We start from the raw sequence: 24,020 nt of genomic DNA on the forward strand, positions 1-24,020 counted from the left end.
TTTAATCTGTATACAGAAATCATCGTGGCCGAAGCCACACTAGCTTTTCTAACACTGGAAATATGGGATAAGTATCGCTTATGGCTGTACTTAACCCTAAAATAATACGGCAGAGATAAACTGAATATTAGTAAATAGTGTTTCAATGTTATGATTGCTCCTTCCAACACATTTTCGTACAAACTTACAAGAAGTAATTTTAAAAAAAGTCATCAGATATATTCATCCTAAAACTGAGTCGTGATTTTCATTTCGGAGAGATTTTGGATAAATTAATTTCAAATAATCACAAAACGTTGAATAGATTTCGTGCATAATGTAGAAGTATGTCATTGCTACAGTTTACCAACTTGATCTAGTTCAGTGTGATTAAGTTGGTAAAGTGTAATATTTATCCATTTTTATTTAAGCCATTGCAAGTCGAAAGCAGCTTTATGTTTCGAGAACATTAAAACGGGTAAAGGACGTGGTTGATCCCGGTCAATAGTCAAATATTAAGTCATTCATGTCTAGGTAGATGGCGAGATTGTATCTTAATAAAGTTCGATCCAAAGATGTTTTACATTTCCGTGAAATACCAGTAATGTCTTAGTGGATATAACTTTCAGCTTCTTTTGGACGAACTTTAGTCGCAGACTGTGCAGCACTTCATCAGGAACATGCAACATAAAGAACTACAGGAACATGCAACATAAAGAACTACAGGAACATACAACTGTTACATAAATAACTACAGGAACATGCAACTGTTACATAAAGAACTACAGGAACATACAACTGTTACATAAAGAACTACAGGAACATGCAACTGTTACATAAAGAACTACAGGAACGTGCAACTGTTACATAAAGAACTACAGGAACATGCAACTGTTACATACATAACTACAGGAACATGCAACTGTTACATAAAGAACTACAGGAACATGCAACTGTTACATAAAGAACTACAGGAACATACAACTGTTACATAAAGAACTACAGGAACATACAACTGTTACATAAAGAACTACCTCAAGCTCAGTATAATAACGCTAATTTCAACATCATGATATGTCCGATAGAAACTCACCTCACAGTCACAGTATTCGGTTTACCTCAAGCTCAGCATGAAAGTGCTATTTTCACACTTCATAATACGTGCAATAAAACACACCTTATAGCGATAGTGACCAGTTTAGTTGAAAATCATTCTGAAAGCGCTAATTTTGATTTTTTTATGACGTTTACAGTAAACAAACATTCTAGAGAAACAGTGACCACTCTTAAGTCCTCAAACTCAACATAATGGCGCTAATCTCAATTTTTATGATGCTTACAGTAAGCATACAATCATGAACACGAAAGCGCTAATCCCAATTCTTATCAAGCTTAAACACGCTATCCAGAATTGAAGTGGCTTAACACCTAAAATTCAACTTACAGAATGACAACAGACAGTTTTAACATGTCATATTATACTAAGGCGATTACGAAGATTATGGTGAACATGCAACTCATAAACGACAAAGATAAATTTTAGTTTTTCCTATACATACACATTCGTACTGGTGGAGGGATTTTATTGTTTCAGGCTTAACAAAGTATAAGGAACGTATATTACGCACATTCGTACTGGTGGAGGGATTTTATTGTTTCAGGCTTAACAAAGTATAGGGAACGTACGTTACGCACATTCGTACTGGTGGAGGGATTTTATTGTTTCAGGCTTAACAAAGTATAGGGAACGTATGTTACGTCGCTCGGCGATAGTTTGTTTCAGACCTGTTGTTTATTCCAAGGGAGATCTACTGAACTTGTAATTCTTCTTCTTTACTTCGAAACAAAGTTTATTTTTCTCAAAACTATGGCGTTCGTTGTGTGTTTGAAACATGCAGGTAACTTCTTGAATTAATGAAATATGGACTTGAGACAAGGCGATTAGCGCTGGGAAACGACGAAACTGGAAGATAGAACAAATGTTTATTAATCTCTAACACATTGAACAACGAAACCTGATATCGCAACAGATGTTCATAAAACTCTATCACATTGAACAATGAAACCCAAAGTCGCTACAGATGTTTATTAATCTCTAACACATTGAACAATGAAACCCAAAGTCGCTACAGATGTTTATTAATCTCTAACACATTGAACAAAGAAATCTGAAGTCGCAAAAGATGTTCATTAAACTCTAACACGTTGAACAATGAAATCCAAAGTCGCTACAGATGTTTATTAATCTCTGACACGTTGAACAAAGAAACCTGAAGTCGCAAAAGATGTTCGTTAAACTCTAACACGTTGAACAATGAAATCTGAAGTCGCAACAGATGTTCCTAGAATCCCAATACGTTGAACAACGAAATCTGAAGTCGTAACAGCTATTTGTTAAACCATAGAAGCTGAACAACGAATCCTGATGTTATAACACATGATCATTAAACCTTAACACGTTGATCAACGAATTCTGAAGTCGCAACAGTTATTCATTTAACCAAACTCATGACACTATCATATTAAACTTTAAATGGGCAACTTTCGTCTCTAGTAAACCATTCCCTGGCGTCACCAACAATTGCGTGCTCTTCGTCTTTCTACTTTGCATACCCATATGACGCACCGTGAGACACTGGCTAATGGTGATTTATTAACTAATACACGAGAATGCAAACAATAAAGTACGTATAACAACAGTCAATGAAGGTTTTCTGTTTCAAACCTTGATGTTGGTCCAACACAAAACAGAGTACAGAGGTAACGGGAACATCTCGCTGTCACGTTCTTGTAACATCTTGAGAGATAGGTACATACGTAAAGCACGCGCTGTGTGACGTAATATAGCCTCCAGAACAAACATTGAGCTCTACAAACAGAACGATTAAACATTTTAGTGTATTTAAGAATACAAGCTTTAAAAGTGAGTCGTTACAATACCCTCTTTCCTATAACCTACCAAATACATTTTACACTCTACTAGGCCTTACCAGAGATCTGAGGCCTTGATGTAAGTCAGAAATACGGGACTTTTTAAATAATCAGCCAAGTTTAAATGTAAATTCACATTTGTTTCATTGTATATTCAAATCGAAATGATAAACTGAGTCGAAAAACAATCTAAACCTTGATCAGGTTATGTGAAACTATTGATACGGTTGATGTGAAAATTGTCGATTGAAATGAACTTACATACTCTCGAGACCAATGTTCATTATAATATGACGAGCCCTTTAAGAAAGATGTATCGCCCACTCGCAGATTCCCTTGTATCCAGGATATTAATTTTTTGAATCGATTATACTGAATTGTTTCTGTCTCGGGTTACGTGTGTATGTATGTACGTATGTATGTGACTTGAAAGACGTTAGGCCTAAGAGTGTATTGGGAATCTTGCCGGAGGCGCACTGATAATTTGTAAGTATAAACGAATTAGTATGTAACTTTACCTCCAAATCATAAAATAATTGTATTTGTATTTTGTATTTATGGGAAAACTACTAAGGCTATATTCCCTAATGTTGAACTACTGACCCACCAGAGGGAGGTCAGCCAGTTAGCAGCATCAGACAACTCACAATCCACGCTAAGGGATTGAATGCCACTGTTATAACGTATTCTATTGGATCAGTGGTAAGTTTACGAACTTATAATTCTAGAATCTGGCGTTCGAGTCCTCGCGTTGTACAGAGTGCATTCTAATAATATTTCTTTCTTTAAAGTTCTCTTGTTTTTTACAACAGTAGATTTGTGTTATTGTTATTTTCATATGCACGGTAGTTGTCCTCAATTCATGTTTCGTTGTTGGAGTACAGAAACACTTAGAGTCAGTGTTTTATCATTCTAATAATATTTCTTTCTTTAAAGTTCTCTTGTTTTTTACAACAGTAGATTTGTGTTATTGTTATTTTCATATGCACGGTAGTTGTCCTCAATTCATGTTTCGTTGTTGGAGTATAGAAACACTTAGAGTCAGTGTTTTATCATTCTAATAATATTTCTTTCTTTAAAGTTCTCTTGTTTTTTACAACAGTGGATTTGTGTTATTGCTATTTTCATATGCACGGTAATTGACCTCAATTAATTTTCGTATTCCTATTATTTCAAAAACAACCTATGTTGCCACGATATTCTGATTCCATTGACTCGTTTTTCAACGTGTTTGTGGATATTTTAATGAGTGCTTCTTTTATCAACAGTTTTTCAATTAATGCTTTTTTATTACACTTTGGGGGAATTTCAGATGTGGTGGTTTTGTTGTAGGAGTCTCAGGTATTGGTCATCTTAAACTACCCCAACAATTGCCTCCTGGGACACACCTGACCAGTGACGCTAATACCCATCGAGTACATAAGGGGTCTGGACATCCTAACGTAGTATTTAGTACTAATTATCCACCTGACCTGTTACACTAATACCCATAGGGTGTGGAACGGGTCTTGACGTCCTACCGTAGTATTTAGTACTAATTATCCACCTGACCTGTTACACTAATACCCATAGGGTGTGGAACGGGTCTGGACGTCCTACCGTAGTATTTAGTACTAGTTATCCACCTGACCTGTTACACTAATACCCATAGGGTGTGGAACGGGTCTTGACGTCCTACCGCAGTATTTAGCACCTGTTAGCTATGAGAAAGTAGGTGCTCGTGGCATAGAATAAAGAACGCTGAGGACTCTATAGTCCTGGATCCTCAGGATTGGAGAGGACAATGTGATGGATTCAATTATACTTTAGAGGTTTACACGAACGTAGCCTCATCAGGAGCTATTATAACCATTCTCAGGATAAACTATTATAACCATTCTCGGGTTAAATTAAACATTCAAAACGAGGAATGTTCTCTAGCATCATCAAATGCTATTACAAGTTTTAACTTACATTTTTTCAATTATCTATTTTAGACACCATTTCTCTAAGACTTTAGGTGCTGTAACCCAGATTACATAAATACTTCTGATAAACGGGGGGGGGGGGACACACTTTGGGAAACACAGCTCTAGATAGTGATTACTTGTTGATGGTTTTATATCTTTTGTTCAAATATCGGTATAATTTTCAAATTTAAAGGAATTATTATAGAGGATTATGGATTTTTTTCCCATTATAATGCTTTAACTATTTCACTAAAAAAGATTGACAGTGTTAGATAAGAAATGTGGAATGAGCAAAAAAACTTTAAACGAAAATGTAAAACCATGTTCAGGAAAGGCATAAAGTCTTGTTTTCCAGCCGTACCTAAGTAAATGAAAAAGTAAAAAACGTGTGCTGTTCATTAAGGCACAAAAACAAGAGACATCAGACAGCGTAATGCAACTCCTGTTTGAACTTCACACCCGGAACGTTATTGTACCGCAACGTGTTCTTATATTAAACAACCAATTTTTCATAACCTTCCTTAGGAAACAAAACTTGCAAAAATAGGAAGTTCAAGGGTAAAGGTTAGTAGGAGATTATGAGCGTAAATTTTAGAGGTAATATTTTTATATTAATTCCAGCTAGTTTCCCGGTCGGTCAGCGGTAAGTTTACGAACTTACAACGCTAAAATCCAAGGTTCGATTCCCCGCGATGGACTGAATGCAGCTAGTCCAATATGTGGTTTTGCACTAAAACAAACAAATAGTTCAGGCTAAAGAGGATACAATAGCATATCAATTATTGCTTGCCTACTGCCCGATTTACTTATTAGAATAAACCTTTCAGGTAACAAAAAACGCAAGCTACTGTGGAGGTTGCCTTGTAATAATTGTCCAGTTCGGTCTGACATCTGAACGTATAACCAAGTCGTGGAAAGATAAGAAATAGAAAAGAAATATATCCCCCACCCAGTAGCACAGCGGTATGTCTGCGGACTTACAACGCTATACACCGGGTTTTGAACATAACCCATTGTATAGCTTTGTTGTGGTTAACTACAAATAAACCATTTTTAACTTTGGATTCGAAATTTTTCTGTGTTTTCTTTTAGAAATGATTAGGGGTTTGTGTGTGTAAGTGTAAAGTATCTCTTGCATTTAATATTATTTTTTTTTCTGCACCAAGGACAAATCGGGAACACTATTGAGGGACAAATGGGGGAATGGAATGATGACTGGGCATTCTTAGCGAAGTGTAAATTTTTGGTGACGAGAGAAAAATATTACACCGTCTTAGTTTGTGTACCGAATAATCCAGAGGAATGGAGTAGTAGTATTAATGATACTAAATACTCGTCAAAAATTGGTTTTGACTGTGTGAAAGATTTTACTTTCTGATGATGGGTTTTGACTGTGTGAAAGATGTTACTTTGTGATGGCGGGTTTTGACTGTGTGAAAGATGTTACTTTGTGATGACGGGTTTTGACTGTGTGAAAGATGTTACTTTGTGATGACGGGTTTTGACTGTGTGAAAGATGTTACTTTGTGATGACGGGTTTTGACCTAGACTGGGTTTTGACTGTGTGAAAGATGTTACTTTGTGATGGGTCATCAGAAAGTAACATCTTTCACACAGTCAAAACCCGTCATCACAAAGTAACATCTTTCACACAGTCAAAACCCGTCATCACAAAGTAACATCTCTCACCAAGTGTTTCTAGATAAAAAAAAACAAAAACCATCATCGCAAGGAAACAGAGTAAACGATTTCGCCATAACAATAGAATAGGGACCAATTAATAACTTCCAAATCTCGTATAAATTATGTTTGTTATCAGGTTACGAAGAGCCTGGGCTTCGATAACAAGAACGTGATAGTAAGATTCTCAGAAAATTAAAATAAGTTTGAGTTTAAGAGAGGAATTTAATCAAAGCCACAGCCACGAGACGTGGAGCATTTTGACCAATAGTATTACTCAAACGGACAAGAATAATAGTGTTTGTTCTAGAGATTATCATCAATTTTAATTTTTATGGCCATTCGAGAGCCCGGTTTAAGTTTCGTTTACAGCTACCGTTTGTGTAACCTTTACCTATTGACATTTATTAAATCATGCATTGCTATTAGGATTTTCGACCCAACCGGCCATTCAAGCACTCACTAAATGACCAGTTCGGAGTCCCTTATGAATTTAGCTATGACTTTTCTAATTTTGAACTACTAACAAGAGAGAAGACAGCCAGACAACAGCACCCGCCGCCATAAGGGCTTCGTCAGTGTCTCACATTTGAAAGTGAGAAGCGTATTCAGTGACGTCACGTCACGAGCCTCCCATACCCTTCGATGTCCTAACCACTTGCTCACACCCAACCCAAATTTTTGTATTAAACAGCCTAAAGTAAACAGATAGTTAAAGTTTTACTGACTTCTTGCATTCATCCTTCTCTTCGGATTCCGTTGCCAATTGCCCCCCAGTGGCACAGCGGTATGTCTGCGGACTTACAACGCTAGAAACCGGGTTTCGATACCCGTGGTGGGCAGAGCACAGATAGCCCTTGTGTAGCTTTGTGCATAATTAAAAACAAACCGTTGCCAATTTGATTTTTACTATGAATTACAAGTTGGTATATCTATGATGTTAGAAAAACACGTAGGTTCAAGAAGTCTTGATAGAAATGAATAAAAAAACCTATAACCCAGCGCTTTCGAAAGGTGGACCTTTCTTCTTGTTATATCTATAATTTTTATTGTGAAGTTTAAACTGTTACATCTTTAATTTTCATTGTGAAGTTTAAACTGTTATATCTTTAATTTTCATTGTGAAGTTTAAACTGTTATATCTTTAATTTTTATTGTGAAGTTTAAAACTGTTATATCTTTAATTTTTATTGTGAAGTTTAAACTGTTACATCTTTAACTTTTGTGAACTACAAACTGTTATATTTCTACTTAGTCACGGTAATACCCCGACCAATCTGTAACAATAAACAGTAAATAATCATATATTGGCCGTAAGATATTATGTTAGGCTTATTATATCTCTTGACACTAAATTCTTAATATAGTCCTCTAGAGATATTCGAGAGTATATAATAATAACATTTCAACCATACAATTTGTCATATTCATTGCTGACGACGCGTTTCGCTCAGTCCAGAGCTCTTTCGGCCGCTGGGATACAACGAATACTGTAATGGTTGGATGTAACAAGTATGGTGTGGTCGAAGTACCATTACTGTATAAACTCTTCTAATTCTTAAAAATCCTTAAGGAGCGAGATTAAGAATTTAGTGTCAAAAAAACCTAATAAGCCTAACATCATTTCTTATGACAAATATGATTAATTACGATCGTGCTTCGTCAGCTTATGAAATATAACAATAAAAAAATCATTTATTGAAGGGCATTACGTGAAACAAACGTAATGTACATATCTAACATTGTTAGGCATATATTTAAAAATGATACATACGTAGCGACTTGTCAGAAAATGTAAACTTGACATACTACTTATGTCTGACAATCAGCGTTAATTGTCAACGACACGACACGACAAAAGCTTTCATTTCAAAGTGAACGGTCGTCGCTTCTAGATTCAGTGGACAGCGTACAGACCTTGCTGTTCAGTCTGACATTATCTAGTTGGATGTTGATCCTGAGGACATACTCCACTGAGTTTACAGTGGACAGCGTACAGACCTTGCTGTTCAGTCTGACATTATTCAGTTGGATGTTGATCCTGAGGACATACTCCACTGAGTTTAGTTAATTCATATAATATCTTAAACTAACGTTTTCTTTTCCTATACTTGGGGGTGGACGAATTTCCCATGTCCCCAACAGTGACGGCACCTGTGCTTAACTGGAACAAGATAATTCACGTGTAACATTAACATGATGTTCTGTAAGCTGAGACTACTATTTCATGTAACATTAACATGATGTTCTGTAAGCTGAGACTACTATTTCATGTAACATTAACATGATGTTCTGTAAGCTGAGACTACTATTTCATGTAACATTAACATGATGTTCTGTAAGATGAGACTACTATTTCATGTAACATTAACATGATGTTCTGTAAGCTGAGACTACTATTTCATGTAACATTAACATGATGTTCTGTAAGATGAGACTACTATTTCATGTAACATTAACATAATGTTCTGTAAGCTGAGACTACTATTTCATGTAACATTAACATGATGTTCTGTAAGATGAGACTACTATTTCATGTAACACTAACATGATGTTCTGTAAGATGAAACTACTATTTCATGTAACATTAACATTATGTTCTGTAAGATGAGACTACTATTTCATGTAACACTAACATGATGATCTGGGTGTTTAAGCAAAATAGTATGAGGTTTCATACGCTAGGGGCGGCTTGTATTCTTGCATAGTTCAATTTTGTGGAGCCTTGTCCCGTTAGCCACAGGTTCTCGTTTCAAGTCCCATTTCTGGACTTTCTTTTCACTTATCGTTTTTTTTTTTCACTTAAAACTACTGCGCACTACAAAAATCTTCGAAGTTTCCACTACTTTCTCTCTGAGACCTATCATAGCCTGATTGTTAGAGTGCTCGACTAGCAACGTGAGGATCGCGGGCTTGAATCCTCGTCACACCGAATATTCTCGCCCTTTCAGCCGTTGGATTGTTATGATATGATAGTAAATTTCTGTATTCGTTGGTAAAAAAAGTAGCCCAAAAGTTGGTGGTGTCGACTAGCCGCCTTCCCTCTAGTCTTTCACTGCTAAATTAGGGACGATTGGCGCAGATAGCCCTCGTGTATGTTTGCGCGAAATTCAAAACAAACCAAACTTTCTCTCTGGATATACACGTGATACAAAAAAAAAAAAAGAAAAGGTAACTTCAGTAAGTATCTTTGATGTTGACTTGAGGAGTGAATAACATAAGAGAGTAAAACGTAAGAGTCGGGGTAAAACAAAGCTAATTTGATGTAAAACATTTTAATCATTCCAGTTGTTAATAGATCGGAGGATCCGACATGCGAAAATAACACATTTGCTAAGCACGAGCTAATCGTATCCCTAATAATATCAATGTTTTAGATGCAATGCCATTCTTGTAATGGTAGGTAAATCTCAATATGGTAGAAGAGCGATAATTACAGGGGGTATCAATTCTCGTTTACTGTAACTAATTAACAATTTATGAGCATGTGAGCGTGGACACCTTTCACCGCACGTGACATATACGTGCACGCAGTGATGCACCTGGGTTCTTAACGTGGATATACAAATGTTACGTGACAATTACAAACTAAAGTTAAGTCGATCTTAATGGCACACTTGTCAAAAACCTGTACGAAACTTCCATATCATTTTGCGAGTAGATCTTGCGCACGTGCGCTCTAGCTTTCACAGGAACGATTGATGGTTGTTGCATGTCCGACTTGCCGGGGCACCGCGTCACACGTGCGCGTTATATACTCATACAAGATCACGAGCGTTTAGTAAAGCTCAGGCGAAGGCGCGAAATCTAATTAGGCCTACCATCCCAACCAATTTTCTGGTGAGGGGAAAAAGTGGCTAGATTGCTTCGCTCAAGGGAGCGGGCTAATTCGTAAAAGTAACAGAATACTCGCTTCTTTCTCATGCATGTTTCATTTCTCGGCTATCGGTGTACACCACACTGACTCATCCGGGCCTGTCACTAAAAGCTCAGTTCTTTGCCTTTTTTAGAATACGCGTGTTACAGTTGTCTTGTGTCGGGTTTAAGTATCGATTTCTCTTTAAGAGTTACTAAGCAGTTTGTTTAAATAGCGTCCTCATTCATATCCCCCCATTCCAAATTGTTTAGAATTGAGGACAAACTAAAGGATAAATCTTGGATAACGTTCTAAGTTGGAATAACAAAATTGATCGCCGGAGACAATTAATCCCGATGCGATGTGAGCGTAACATCACAAAATTTGACAATCACGTTGAAAGCAATTGGACATAAAACGAAACAAAAGCGGGACCGAGAGGTAAGTTACGATAGGTGTCTTATTGAAATACACACACACACACGTACATCTGAAATGAGTTTCACTTCGAGTCTCTATTGTACGCGCGTGAATTTGATATGTAGTGAGCGTCCACTTTAAATGAATGCCTTGAATGCATCTATGATAAAACATTTTGGTGTTCACTCATACTAAAAACGTGAAATACTTTACCGTATCAACAGTAATTTTTTCTCTCTCTCTTCTTTTTTTTTCTTTTTTTTTTTTAGCGTAAAACTACGAAATGAGTTATTTTCGCTGTACCCTCCGCGGAAAGTCAACGCCGAATTTCAGCATTATAAACCCGAAGCTTAGCGCTGAACCACTGGGGGTGTTTGCAGTAATAACTATCTAGACGTGTCAACATTAATAACTATTCAAACGTGTCAGTAGTAACACCTTCTGAGATGGGCCAACAGTAATAACTATTCAAGTGGGTCAATAGTAATAACTATTCAAGTGGGTCAACATTAATAATTATTCAAACGTGTCAACTGTAGTACCTACTGAGATGGGTCAACAGTAATGATTATTCAAGCGGGTCAATGTTAATAATTATTCAAACGTGTCAACAGTAATAACTATTGAAGAGGGGCAATATTAATAATTATTCAAACATGTCACCTGAGATGGGTCAACAGTAATAACTATTCAAACGTGTCAACAGTAATGCCTACTGAGATGGGTCAACAGTAATAACTATTCAAACGTGTCAACAGTAATACCTACTGAGATGGGTCAACAGTAATAACTACCAAGATAAAAATATAAGTCATTTTATTTCGGTTGTGATACAGTCTACCTTTTATATATACACACACACACATATATATATATATAAAGAACGTAAATACAAACGAACTACTTAAAAATAAAACTAGTTAAAATTGTAAATAGGTTCAAGTTCGTCACCATTCTCTCCAATTAGTTGTTGATTGAAGTCCTTCTGACCGTTGCATAACTTAGGCACTGAGTTTTGGCTCTGCAGGGATTACTGACCCAGCTGATGCACAGGTTAATTCTTGTTGACCTGCAGGGATTACTGACCCACAGGTTAATTCTTGTTGACCTGCAGGGATTACTGATCTACCTGATACACACACAGCTTCATTCTTGTTGGCTCATCATTGAGTTTCCACTGTGGTTGTAGGTCATACAGGATGCATATCTACGCATTTCTGGTGGTGACCTTGATTTAAAGATATGCAAAATTTAACAGCCAATTCGCAAGAAAAAGACACCCATGTTTTGAAAATGTTGTAAGACATTATTAAGTACGCTTTCCATATATTTGCCAGTCAAGATTAAGCGTGGTTTAAGAGTATCAGACTCATCTACATACGTGAAATTTTATGGAATCAGATATATCCATCACAAGTGGATCTTGAGCACCAATCCATCTATACGTTGTCTTGAGTTTGAAGCCCTCATATCTTCTCCCCATCATATCCATCCGAAGAGATGTTATTCACGAAAACCATTCTCATCCACGCACATTTAATTCATAAATATGAAACCATGTAGTCTCCCTAAATCATTTAGCATGTTCGTAGTATAATTGAAATATTTAATTTCTAATTGTATATATGTGTGTATTTAATTTCAGGAATTTCCAGGACTCTCAGACGATCCGCCGAATCTTAGTGTTTTGAGAAGTTTATTTACCGTCGAAAACTTCATGTCTGGTAATTTGCTGTGAGTTTTCCTATTGGATGTTTCCTTCCATGCTGGAAAGAGTGGACATGGTTCGGGAACGAGAATACAACGAGAGCAACGACAAGGATAGTTTTGTGATCTGTCCCCACCACGGGTTTTTGAACCATCCTGACCAACTGTCCTCCTCTTCTCCCCCTGAAACCGCTTCACCACCTTCCTACTCAACAACTTATTCTCCTGGCTATGACTCAGCTGTAAACAGTACATGCAGCGGACGAAGGTCGTCAAGAGACGGGATGTCACACCTCAGTCGCGAAGAACGCAGACGAAGACGTCGAGCAACTCAGAAATATCGTTTAGCTCATGCAACACGAGAAAGAATTCGCGTGGAAGCTTTTAATGTGGCGTTTGCAGAACTGAGGAAGCTATTGCCAACCCTACCACCCGATAAAAAACTATCTAAGATCGAGATTTTGCGATTAGCGATCTGCTATATTGCATACTTAAATCATGTTCTTGACGTTTAAAACGATATCAGTTGAGACACGACGCACTTTCTCGTGCTATTGGTATCACCTTCCTTTTATTCAGTCATGTAAATTCAACAAAATTGATTAATTGTAGAGGTTTAATATTGTATAAATATTCCTCGTGGACAAAGATTGCGGAGAAGTACATAAGACACGTTTCGTTGAGTCACTTAGTAAGAGATGTGTTACACTGCAGGGTACTCGCAAGGATTCTTTTGGACAGTAAACTCTAAATGAAGCCCCAGATGTAAATTATAGCCAAACGAAAATATGATGCTTCTGTACTGTACTGTGAAGTGGAGAAAATATGGATCTGCATTGATTATTGGTAATCTAAATTTATCCTTCAGTTTCTCCTGGTGTGTTTTTATTCTAGTCCATTAGACATGCCCTAGCGTTTATGTCAGTGTCATTTAATTAATATTATATTTATGACTGTTACTTGGATGAATTTTGCTTATGATTAAATATTTCAAATTGCAGACCGTTTGTCAGCCCAAAGTGTTTCTAATTTTGTTCTGTAGTATGCACCAGTGTTATGTGTTATTCTAATCAGTTATGACGACGTATAAGTCTTTGAAGACACGTACGTTAGCTTAAAAGTTTGTGGAAATAAATGCCCAGAACATACATCAATAATCACACAAGATCAACAGTCACACAAAAACAACTTAATTCAGTTAGAACCCATACAAGATAAACTTTGAAATGATGGTCATGCTGTTGCTAGAAGCAGCATCCGAAAGAAGTAGAAAAATCAAAATCACAAACACACACAAAGAGAGAAATGTGACTTAAATAAAGCAGGAAAGTGACCTTGTAACCGAAAATCCGTCACATATCTGGTTTTACCACATATACAAAAAATAAATTGCACAGACCATCTGTATTCTATATGTTCAACTCATGTATATACTACGTTGTGAAATAAAGTAACTACCTGTAAAAAAATGCAATTAATAAGCTAATATACCTGGAATTAAAAAATATATACAGTATCGAAGGTCTCTACCAGTCACGAATTAGATATAAATTACTAATCTCCAGAGGCGTCGTTTAGCGCTTGAACAAGAACAAGTTATAGGATATTTATGCATGCAATTTATTGTTTAAAAGCTAAGTTAGGCCTCAGTTCTTAATAAACCTCTTTCACGCATACATATCCTACAACTAGTTCTTTGTTAACTACAAAATTACATCTTAGTTTTTAATAAACCGTGTTTCCAAGCATACATACGTATCCTGTAACCAGTTCTTGTTTAAACGCTAAATTAGTCTTAGTTCTTAATAAACCGTGTTGCTATGTATAAATATCCAGTAGCAATTTATTGTTTAAATACTATTAGTTATGCCTCAGTTCTTGATAAACTTTGTTTTCACTCATACCCATCCTGCAACTAGTTCTTGCTTAAAGGCTAAATTACGCCTTTTTTCACGAATAAATATTTTGCAAGTATTTTTCTATAAACAATAAATTACGTCTCAGTTATTATATAATAAACCACGTTTTCACGCATAAATATCCTGTAATTAGTGTTTGTATAACGCTAAATTACGCCTCTGTTCTTATTAAACCTTTTCTTCATGCAAAAATCCCCTGCTACTATTTATTGTTTAAACATTAAATTTCGCCTTATTTCTTAATACCTCGTGTTTCCACGCATACATATCCTGTAACTAGTTATTGTTTAAACACTAAATTAGCCTCAGTTCTTATAAAATCGTTTTCTACTGGATATTTATACATAGCAACACGGTTTATTAAGAACTAAGACTAATTTAGCGTTTAAACAAGAACTGGTTACAGGATACGTATGTATGCTTGGAAACACGGTTTATTAACAACTAAGATGTAATTTTGTAGTTAACAAAGAACTAGTTGTAGGATATGTATGCGTGAAAGAGGTTTATTAAGAACTGAGGCGTAACTTAGCTTTTAAACAGTATCTAGTTACAAGATATTTACGCGTGGAAACACGGTTTATTAATAAATAAGGCGAAATTTAGTTTTTAAAGAAGTAGTTGAAGTATATCTATGTGCACAAAACACAGTTTGTTAAAAACTGAGGCGTAATTTAGCATTTAAACAAGAACAGGTTATAAATATTTATGTGTGAAAACACGGTTTATTATGAAGTGGGGTGTAATTTATCGTTTAACAAATAACTATTTACAGGATATTTGTGCATGGAAACACGGTTTATTAACAACTAAACCGTAATTTAGTGTTTAAAGAAAAACTTGTTGCAGGATATCCATGTGAAATAAGGTTTATTATGAACTGAGGCGAAATTTAGCGTTCAAAGAACTAGTTTCAGGATATCTATACATGTAAATAAGGTTTATTAAGAATAGAGGCCAAATTTAGCGTTGGAACAAAAAACAAGATATAGGATAGTTATGCATGAAACACGATTTATTAAGAACAAGGCGTAATTTAATGTTTAAAAAAAGAACTAGTTGCAGAATAATTATGCTTGGAAAAAAGATTTATTAAGAACTTAGGCGTAATTAAGAGTTTAAACAAGAATTATTTGCCGGATATACATGTGTGAAAGAAAGGCTTATTGAAAACTGAGGCTAATTTAGTGTTCAAACAAGCACTAGTTACAGGATATGTATGCGTGCAAATACTGTTTATTATGAAATAAGGCGCAATTTAGTGGTTAAACAAGAACAAGATACAGGATATTTCTGCGTGAAAACATGATTTATCAATAACTGAGGAGTAAGTTATTGTTTAGAGAAAAAATATTTGCAGGATACTTATTCGTGAAAAAAGGCGTAATTTAGCGTTTGAAGAAGATCTGGTTGCAGGATAGATATGCATGAAAACACGGTTTATTAAGAACTGAGGCGTAACTTGTTTAAACAAGAACTTGCTACCGGATATTCATACAAGGAAACATGGTTTGTTAAGAACTGAGGCGAAATTTATCATTTAAACAAGAACTATTTACAGGACAGAAATTTAGAAATTTAGTGTTTAAACAAGAACTAGTCAGGATATATTTGTAGAAAAAGACGGTTTGTCAAGAACTGAGGCGAAATTTATCAAACAAGAACTAGTTGTAGGATTTGTATGCGTGGAAACATGGTTTATTAAGAACTGAGGCGTAACTTAGTGTTTAAACAAGAATTAACTACTGGATATTTATACTTGGAAAGACAGTTTATTATGAAGTGAGACGTAATTTATCGTTTAAACAAGAACTAATTATAGGATATTCATTCGTGGAAATACGGTTTATTAAGAACTGAAACATAATTTATTGCTCAAAAGAAGCGATTGCAGGATCTTCATGTGTGAAAAAAAGGTTTACTAAGGGGTACAAAAAGAGGTTATGAATATTTGTGTGTGAAAACCCGGTTTATTATGAAGTGAGGTGTAATTTATTGTTTAAAGAAGAACCAATTGCAGAATATTTAAGTCTGAGAAAAAGGTTTAAAAAGAAGTAAGTCGTATTTTAGTGTTTAAAGTTACAGGATATGTGTACGTGGAAACATAGCTAATTAAAAACTGAGGCGTAATATTGTGTTTAAACAATAACTAGTTGCAGGATATATATGAGTGTATTCATGTGTGAAAGAAAGGTTTATTAAAAACTAAGGCAAAATTTAGTGTTTAAACAAGAACTAGTCAGACAATCTCTGTGGAAAAAGACGATTTGTCTGTTTTCAAGTTAAGCCAAAGCTACACAATGGGCTATCTGCACTATACCCACCACGAGTATCGAAGCGCGGTTTGTAGCGTTGTAAGTCCACAGACATGCCGCTGTGACAGTAGGGGTTAACGGTTGGTTAGGAACTGAAGCGTAATTTATTGTTTAAACAAGAACTAGTTACAGGATATGCGTTAAAACAAGGAATATTAAGAACTGAGGGGTAATTTATCGTTTAAACAAGTATTAGTTACAGGATATGCGTTGAAACATGGATTGTTAAGAACTGAGGCATAATATATCGTTTAAACGAGAACTAATTATAGGATATTTATGCGTGCAAAAGTTTAATTACGAACTGAGGCTAATTAAGTGTTCAAAACAAGAATTATTTGGAGGATATTTATGTGTGAAAACACGGTTTATTAAGAACTAAGGCGGAATTTAATGTTTAAAGAAGAACTTGTAGCAGAATATTTGTGCGTGGAAACACGCTTTATTAACAACTAAGGCATAATTCAGTGTTTAAAGGAGAACTTGTTGGAGGATATTCATGTGTGAAATAAAGTTTATTAAGAACTGAGGCAAACTTTAGCGTTTAAAGAAGAACTAGCCGCAGGATATCTATGCATGTAAAAACGGTTTATTAAGAATACATTCCAAATTTAGCGTTGGAACAAGAACTAGATATTTATGAGTTGAAACACTATTTATTAAGAACTGAGTCGTAGTATAGCGTTGAAACAAGAAATAATTAGAGTATATTTATGCGTGGAAACACGGTTTTTATTAAAAACTGGGGCGTAATTAAATGTTTAAAAAGAACTAGTTTCAGGGTATTTATGAGTGGAAAAAATGATTATTAAAAACTGAGGCATAATTAATTGGTTAAACAATAACTACTGTATTATTATTTTAACAACGTTTTGACCAGTGAATTCTCCGGCTGTCGTTGGCTGTTATATCTTTTTGTGGAATTACCAACATTCGGACTTTCCAACCTATGATCCGCACTACAGGCACTTTAACCACTTGGCTATCAGGATAAAGAGATAAATTAACACTGTATCTTGGGTAGTTTTGCTTTAATTTAGTTAGAGCAAAACTTTACCATTCTTAAAGTTATGAATAAGTTAACTTATAATGTTATTCTACGACCTAACGTTAAATCTTTTTTAAAACTTTAATAAGCTTTCAATATGTTGTTATACAAAATGTCTACTGAAGTATATTTACGTCCGCGTTTTGTTTATATATCCGTTGAAATGCGCATTTAAATAGTAAAGTGCGCGCACATTTTTAGGACAGACAAAAATTGAGTATTATTATAAATTTATAATAGATTGAAGAATTTTGCTAAAATATTCTTTATTATTCACATCCTCACGATAACTTAATGTTCTAATATAAACAGAGGAAGTCTAAATGAGTTTTGATTAATTTAACAATACCAACTAAATATTAAAATGGTAACAAGAAACACAAATTTTGTGTTGTATAATTATAATAATTAATCAATCAGTCAATCAGGAAATTAACAATTAGATGCCGTGATCATCTAGAAAATCTGGTTACAACAGTATTTTTCTCTTGAAAATTAATTATCAGGAGTTTATTAAACAACTCTATATTTATCAAGTCTAAACTATTAACGGAAAATAAAAATACGTTAACCTTCACTAGTTTTTTATACGTCAAAACTGAGAAACATTAGCTGATAATTCAAGAAATTAACATGTTGTTTAGTTTGGGAAAATCAGCACAAAAACAGAGAATTATAAGTTTTTTTTCTATTTCGGTAAAAAACAATAACAATAACTAACACATACTTCACTATCTACATTGGCACCCTGTTCACTTGAACTATTTAAATTGGCACCCTGTTCACTTACACTATCTAAATTGGCACCCTGTTCACTTGCACTATTTAAATTGGCACCCTGTTCACTTACACTATCTAAATTGGCACCCTGTTCACTTGCAATATTGCAATTGGCACCCTGTTCACTTGAACTATTTAAATTGGCACCCTGTTCACTTGCACTATTGCAATTGGCACCCTGTTCACTTATAAATCACAATGTAGCATTCAAATAAGTTGCTAAAATGTGATAAAGGTCTTTTAGATTGTGTTTTTTTTTCAATTTTAGGGTAGTTCTTCTGGTTTGTCGATATGACTTAAATTAATTTTCTTGTTAAAAAATCATATTGTTGTTTTCATTTTAAAAAGACGTAGAAGTGTTTCTGTTTCATATTCAGAATATAATGTTTCTCGCTATATAATATCATTACATTTAAAAAATTATTAAACAAGGCCTTGCTCGCGTATTTAAACGTGTTTTTGTTGTATTGGTTCTTTTTCAATACATTTTAAAAAACGGCAGTTTTATGTGTTATCCATATCTTTTCTGCTTTGCAAATTAAGTAATTATTGTAAATATAATCAAAAATTAAGAAGCATTATTACAATCTTTACAAATAATTAACAGAAGTTTGTTGAATCATTAAATTATTGTACGTAAAATTAACAATTACGAAGTATCATTACAATATTGAAAATAATTAATACAAGTTTGTTGAGTCATTAAATGATCAATACAAAGCGAATCACCGAAATATTAAAAAAAATAATTGTTGTTAAAATTGTTCTTATTTGTAAGGCCAAAAATGAAAATTAATAACGCTAACAGAAAATGGGTTCGTAACCAGTCACTATTTGCTGGTAAAAGAGTAACCCAAGAGTTAGCGATTGGTGGTATCGAATAGCTAGCTGCCTTCCCTTTATTCTATCACTGCTAAATTAGGGACGTCTAACGCAGATAGTCCTCGAGTAGCTTTGTGCGAAATGCAAGACAAACAAATTAACAGGAAAACAACCAATCAAGAAAACATGCGTGTTATTGTATAGCAAAAGCATGATGTGGTTAACAAATTTTGTCAACTGAAGTATCGATACGTATTTACTGACAACTTTGACAAAAATATTAAAATTGATTTTGTATGTTAGTGCTTAATTAAACAGAAATCTAAAAAAACAAAACAAAAACAGCTCCACCTAGTCCATGTTATAATGATTTCTAGTTTGGTTGTCAGTACAATTAGGTACCCAGAACTCTATTTGAAAATAATAATAAGAGGATATGATGTATTTCTTATGACAATAACACCTAATTCAACCTCAATCACGATAACGTATTTCGTAAATGTAAAACTGTCAGACAAGATAAAGTATGGTAGTCCATAAAGCAAACGGAAAAAAAAAAGTGTAAGATATACGTAAAAAAAAAAAGAAAGCGATGTGAAATTCATGTAGGGAAAGTTCGACAGAATACTGAGAAAGTGAAATGTAGAGAAATACATGGGGAAAAAAGTGGTGAAGGTTTGTTTCTTTTTAAGCACAAGGCTTAACAATGGGATATCTGTGCTGTGCCCACCGCGAGTATCGAAACACATTTTATAGCGTTATAAGCCCCAAGACTTACCGCCGATCCTCCAGGGGACTGATAAGAAGGAAACTGGATAAATGAGTTTGAAAAAACAACAACAAGAAGTGAAGGAAAAACTTTGTAAAATTAAGCCTGGTGAAATATTTAGAAAACGCTTTTAAAATAATAGTAAAAGGTTGATGATATCCTAATAAAGAACATCCATATTATAGAATTGTTGATAATTTTCGCCCATAGATACACAAGGGATATCTTCGCCATCGCCGTCCCAAATTTTGAACTGATACAAATAGAAGAAAGATAGCTATTTGACAGCGTCTACCGCCATTTCCCGAATACTGGAAAATGACCGTAACTTTTATATAGCGTATCCACTACCCAAATGTGCAGAGCGCAGCTTTTGTGACAAAGAGACGTAAACATGGAATCTTCGTATTCACAGCCTAAGCACGCTAACCATAAGCCACGCTCGTCCCTTTTATGATATCTGAAAAATTCTTAAAATATAATAGCGAACAAAGAAGCCATGTATTTAATTATCAAAAATAAACCATGCATTTAATTACGAAAACATAATCCTTGGTTTAAAAAAAGAAATTATATTTTAAGCCATGTAAAACTCGCGAAAAAAACACGGTTTATTTCGTAGTCGATAATAAAAAATTGTTTAAATTTAAGAAAAAAAAATGAAATTTATGTGCAAATGAACAAGCGATTTACCAGTTCTAAGATGAATTTTTCATGGAAGAAGAAAACATTATAAGTCTTGTTAATACAGGAGAAATGCAAGTACTAACCTAATAAATTGACCAAGTTTATCTTATAACCCATTACTACAGAGTGTAAAATATTCATGTCGCTACAGGGCATCCATATGGTAATAATGCTTTAATATAAAGTAAAAATGAAATTGTGTTTATTTTAGCTTCTTCAAAATTACTTCCTCAGCAAATCTGATAAGAAAAAACTGGATTCCTTGTTTTGTTTTTTCAGTTGTTATTGTTTTTTTTTTATCTTTACGTGCAGTTATGAGATAGAGTAAGTCTTTTACTGCTATCGTATTGGTACAAATAGATCCCGTGTTTTGATGCCATGTGCTAAGTCATTAAGATTAAAGATGACGAAATGGAAAAAAAAAATCTTAAATTCCGCAGTTAAGTTTAGAAAATATCAAACATCGAGACATTTTAGTCTTAGTTTTAATTTCTTGATGATAAGAGGTTTCTTATAATTATGAGTTTTTTGTTTTATTTGAAACAGTTAATTAAAACCTTACGAAAGTGTGAACCAGTTATTCAAAATATTAACAAGGTTTGAACCAGTTAACCAAAACATTGCCAAAGTGTGAATCAATCTTATATTCCATCTTCGCATGCTTTCCCAGAACCATCTATTCTCTTACTTTTGTTTTACTTTTTACATGTAGATATTTTATACAGTAAATCTTTTACTGTATTCATGTTGGTACAAATGGGTTCCTCGTTTTGGTTTTTCAGTTGTTATTGTTGTTTTTTTATATTTACGTGCAGTTATGAGATAGAGTAAATCTTTTACTGTATTCATGTTGGTACAAACATTAAATAGATAGTATTTTATGTGTTATTAACATGTTTATCAAATTGAATAGGTAGGATTGTTTATGTTATCATCATGTTCTGTACATGGAACACGTAGGATTGTTTATGTTATCGTCATGTTTTGTGCATTAAAAACACAGAATTTTATATGATAATATAACAAGTCAAAACAGAAGCTGTTTGATCACATAAAATCACAGTTTTCTGAGTCTAGGGAAGATAATAAACAACAGTTGTTTAAAAATGTTTCATCAGAGCTTTAACACAGTGTGAACTAGTTAATCAAAAACATTACCAAAGATAGAACCAGTTACCCAAAACATTACCAAGTGAGAACCAGTTGCTCAAAACATAACCAGTGTAATCCAGTTACTCAAAATATTACCAAGTGGAAAGCAGTTAATCAAAATGTTACCAGTGTGTGAAATATTTAGTCTTACCAATTCAAAACATGATGATGGCACAAAATCCTACCTGTTTAATGACATGTTTTCCATAAGGTATGCCAAGTTTCAACAAATTCCTGCTACGAGTGTTATTTCATATAAATCAAAACAAATCTAGACAGCTAGGCCTCGCAAGGCTAGATTCGAATAACTTTATTACCAGTAAACCAATAAAGATCCAACCATTAATAACGAACTTAAACTGAACTTATTAAAGAATGAACCATCATGAATAACGTTGGGTTAAAATTGTTGAGCGAAATGTGTAAGAGCGTAATATATTATACGAAATTTACAAATTTTAAGTATTATTACACTGACAAATAAATACAATAACGACCCGAGTATAGCCTGGTTTTAGCATATTGAACTGGAGATCTGATGGTCTTGGAGTCGAGACACGGTGTTACAACCAGAACTGACACTTTCAGTGTTAGTTGCTGTATAAGAGTGACAGTTAATCTCACTATTCAGTTAAACGTAACCTCCTCAGACGACGAGTGTTGCCAACTGGTTACCTGTTCACTGGTTCAACGTTCAAGGCATGGATCTTTGTCTGAACGTTATAGAAATCTCTGACCTCGCCTTACAGCCCGATGTATGCATGAGGAAAACAAATAAACAAATATTATTTTAATAAATAACGTAGATGAAGCTGTTCTCGGAGTTCAACCCGAATAGATAAAAACGTGGTTTAATGAATTTCACAAAATATTTTACTCATAAAATGATCAGACAAGTTGGTCAACAAATACAGAGTTGAATAAGTTATATTAAAACTATTTTAAATATGCAAATCAGCAAGTCACGTGACAACCACAGCCGACATGGGATGGAATGTATAAGAGCTACATGTTGACATTACTTGGTGTTACTTAGGTAGTGTGATGTTACGGAAAATTAGTCGCTTTTGGGAAGGTTATAAAACAACCCTTTCAAAAGCAAAATATTCATACACTCAGATCATAAAGATGTGTTCCGAACGAGGATTGAATACTTTTAAAACGGGGATATCCCTCCTACTTAGTGGTGTTGGAAAACAAAGGAAAATGGATCATCTTTAGACACCAGGACCATCCAGAAAGAGATCTGCAACAAACCGTGGTAAATAAAGAGTGAGGTCTTGTAACAAGTGAAAATTCACAAACATATAGGTCAATGGCAAAAGCCCTCCACGTGCAAGGTAACAATACGCATCATAATAAATAAGGATCTTCTTATGGAAAAGTGACATATGTTGTTTCCACGACAAATCCGTTCAACCGTTGCTTACCTAAAGCAGCTGGAACACGAAACGGATATTCATGCTATTTCTATGAATTTCTGAGTGATCGAACTGTTGAAACGGGCACTGGGAAATCGTCCTCCTCCTACACTACGTAGATTATAGAAATTAGCAGGAAGGAGAGGTTGTTCTTTCGACAGGCAGCTTTATCACGAAGCCTTTTGCAATGAAAACTTCGCTGCAGGGCTATTTTCAAGATGTATGGTTGTCAGATAGAGCATGACTGGACTTGGCAAAAGAGACTGTGACGACGCGATGAGGCTTTAATTTCTATTTGAAAATTGACTCCTTTGTTTTATTTTGTGTCTTTAAGACATTATACGTTGTCTGTCTGTGAAGTTTTCTTTAATACACTGCACTTTGTTTGTGTATGAATTGTTCTTTACTACAATGTTCGTACTCTATCTACGAACAAACTCTTTATGACAAAGTAGTTAAGGCAGTAATGTTTCTCTCTCTCTCTCTACCGAACAAACTCTTTGTGATAAAGTAACTAAGGCAGTAATGTTTCTCTCTCTACCGAACAAACTCTTTGTGATAAAGTAACCAAGGCAGTAATGTTTC

The 24,020-nt window shown here is 34.6% G+C and overlaps 1 long non-coding RNA gene across 1 annotated transcript in view; it reads left to right on the plus strand.

The window, feature by feature from the left end:
- LOC111088845 overlaps positions 1-12,693 on the plus strand; it is a 33,368-nt gene extending 20,675 nt beyond the window's left edge. The window contains exon 3 of the long non-coding RNA XR_002613236.1: positions 12,461-12,693. This is a non-coding gene — a long non-coding RNA (uncharacterized LOC111088845). The remainder of the gene's footprint in view (positions 1-12,460) is intronic.
- The last annotated feature ends 11,327 nt before the right edge of the window (positions 12,694-24,020 follow it).

The sequence above is a fragment of the Limulus polyphemus genome, unplaced genomic scaffold (assembly GCF_000517525.1).
Source record: "Limulus polyphemus unplaced genomic scaffold, Limulus_polyphemus-2.1.2 Scaffold4568, whole genome shotgun sequence".
In the NCBI taxonomy this organism is placed as follows: domain Eukaryota; kingdom Metazoa; phylum Arthropoda; class Merostomata; order Xiphosura; family Limulidae; genus Limulus; species Limulus polyphemus.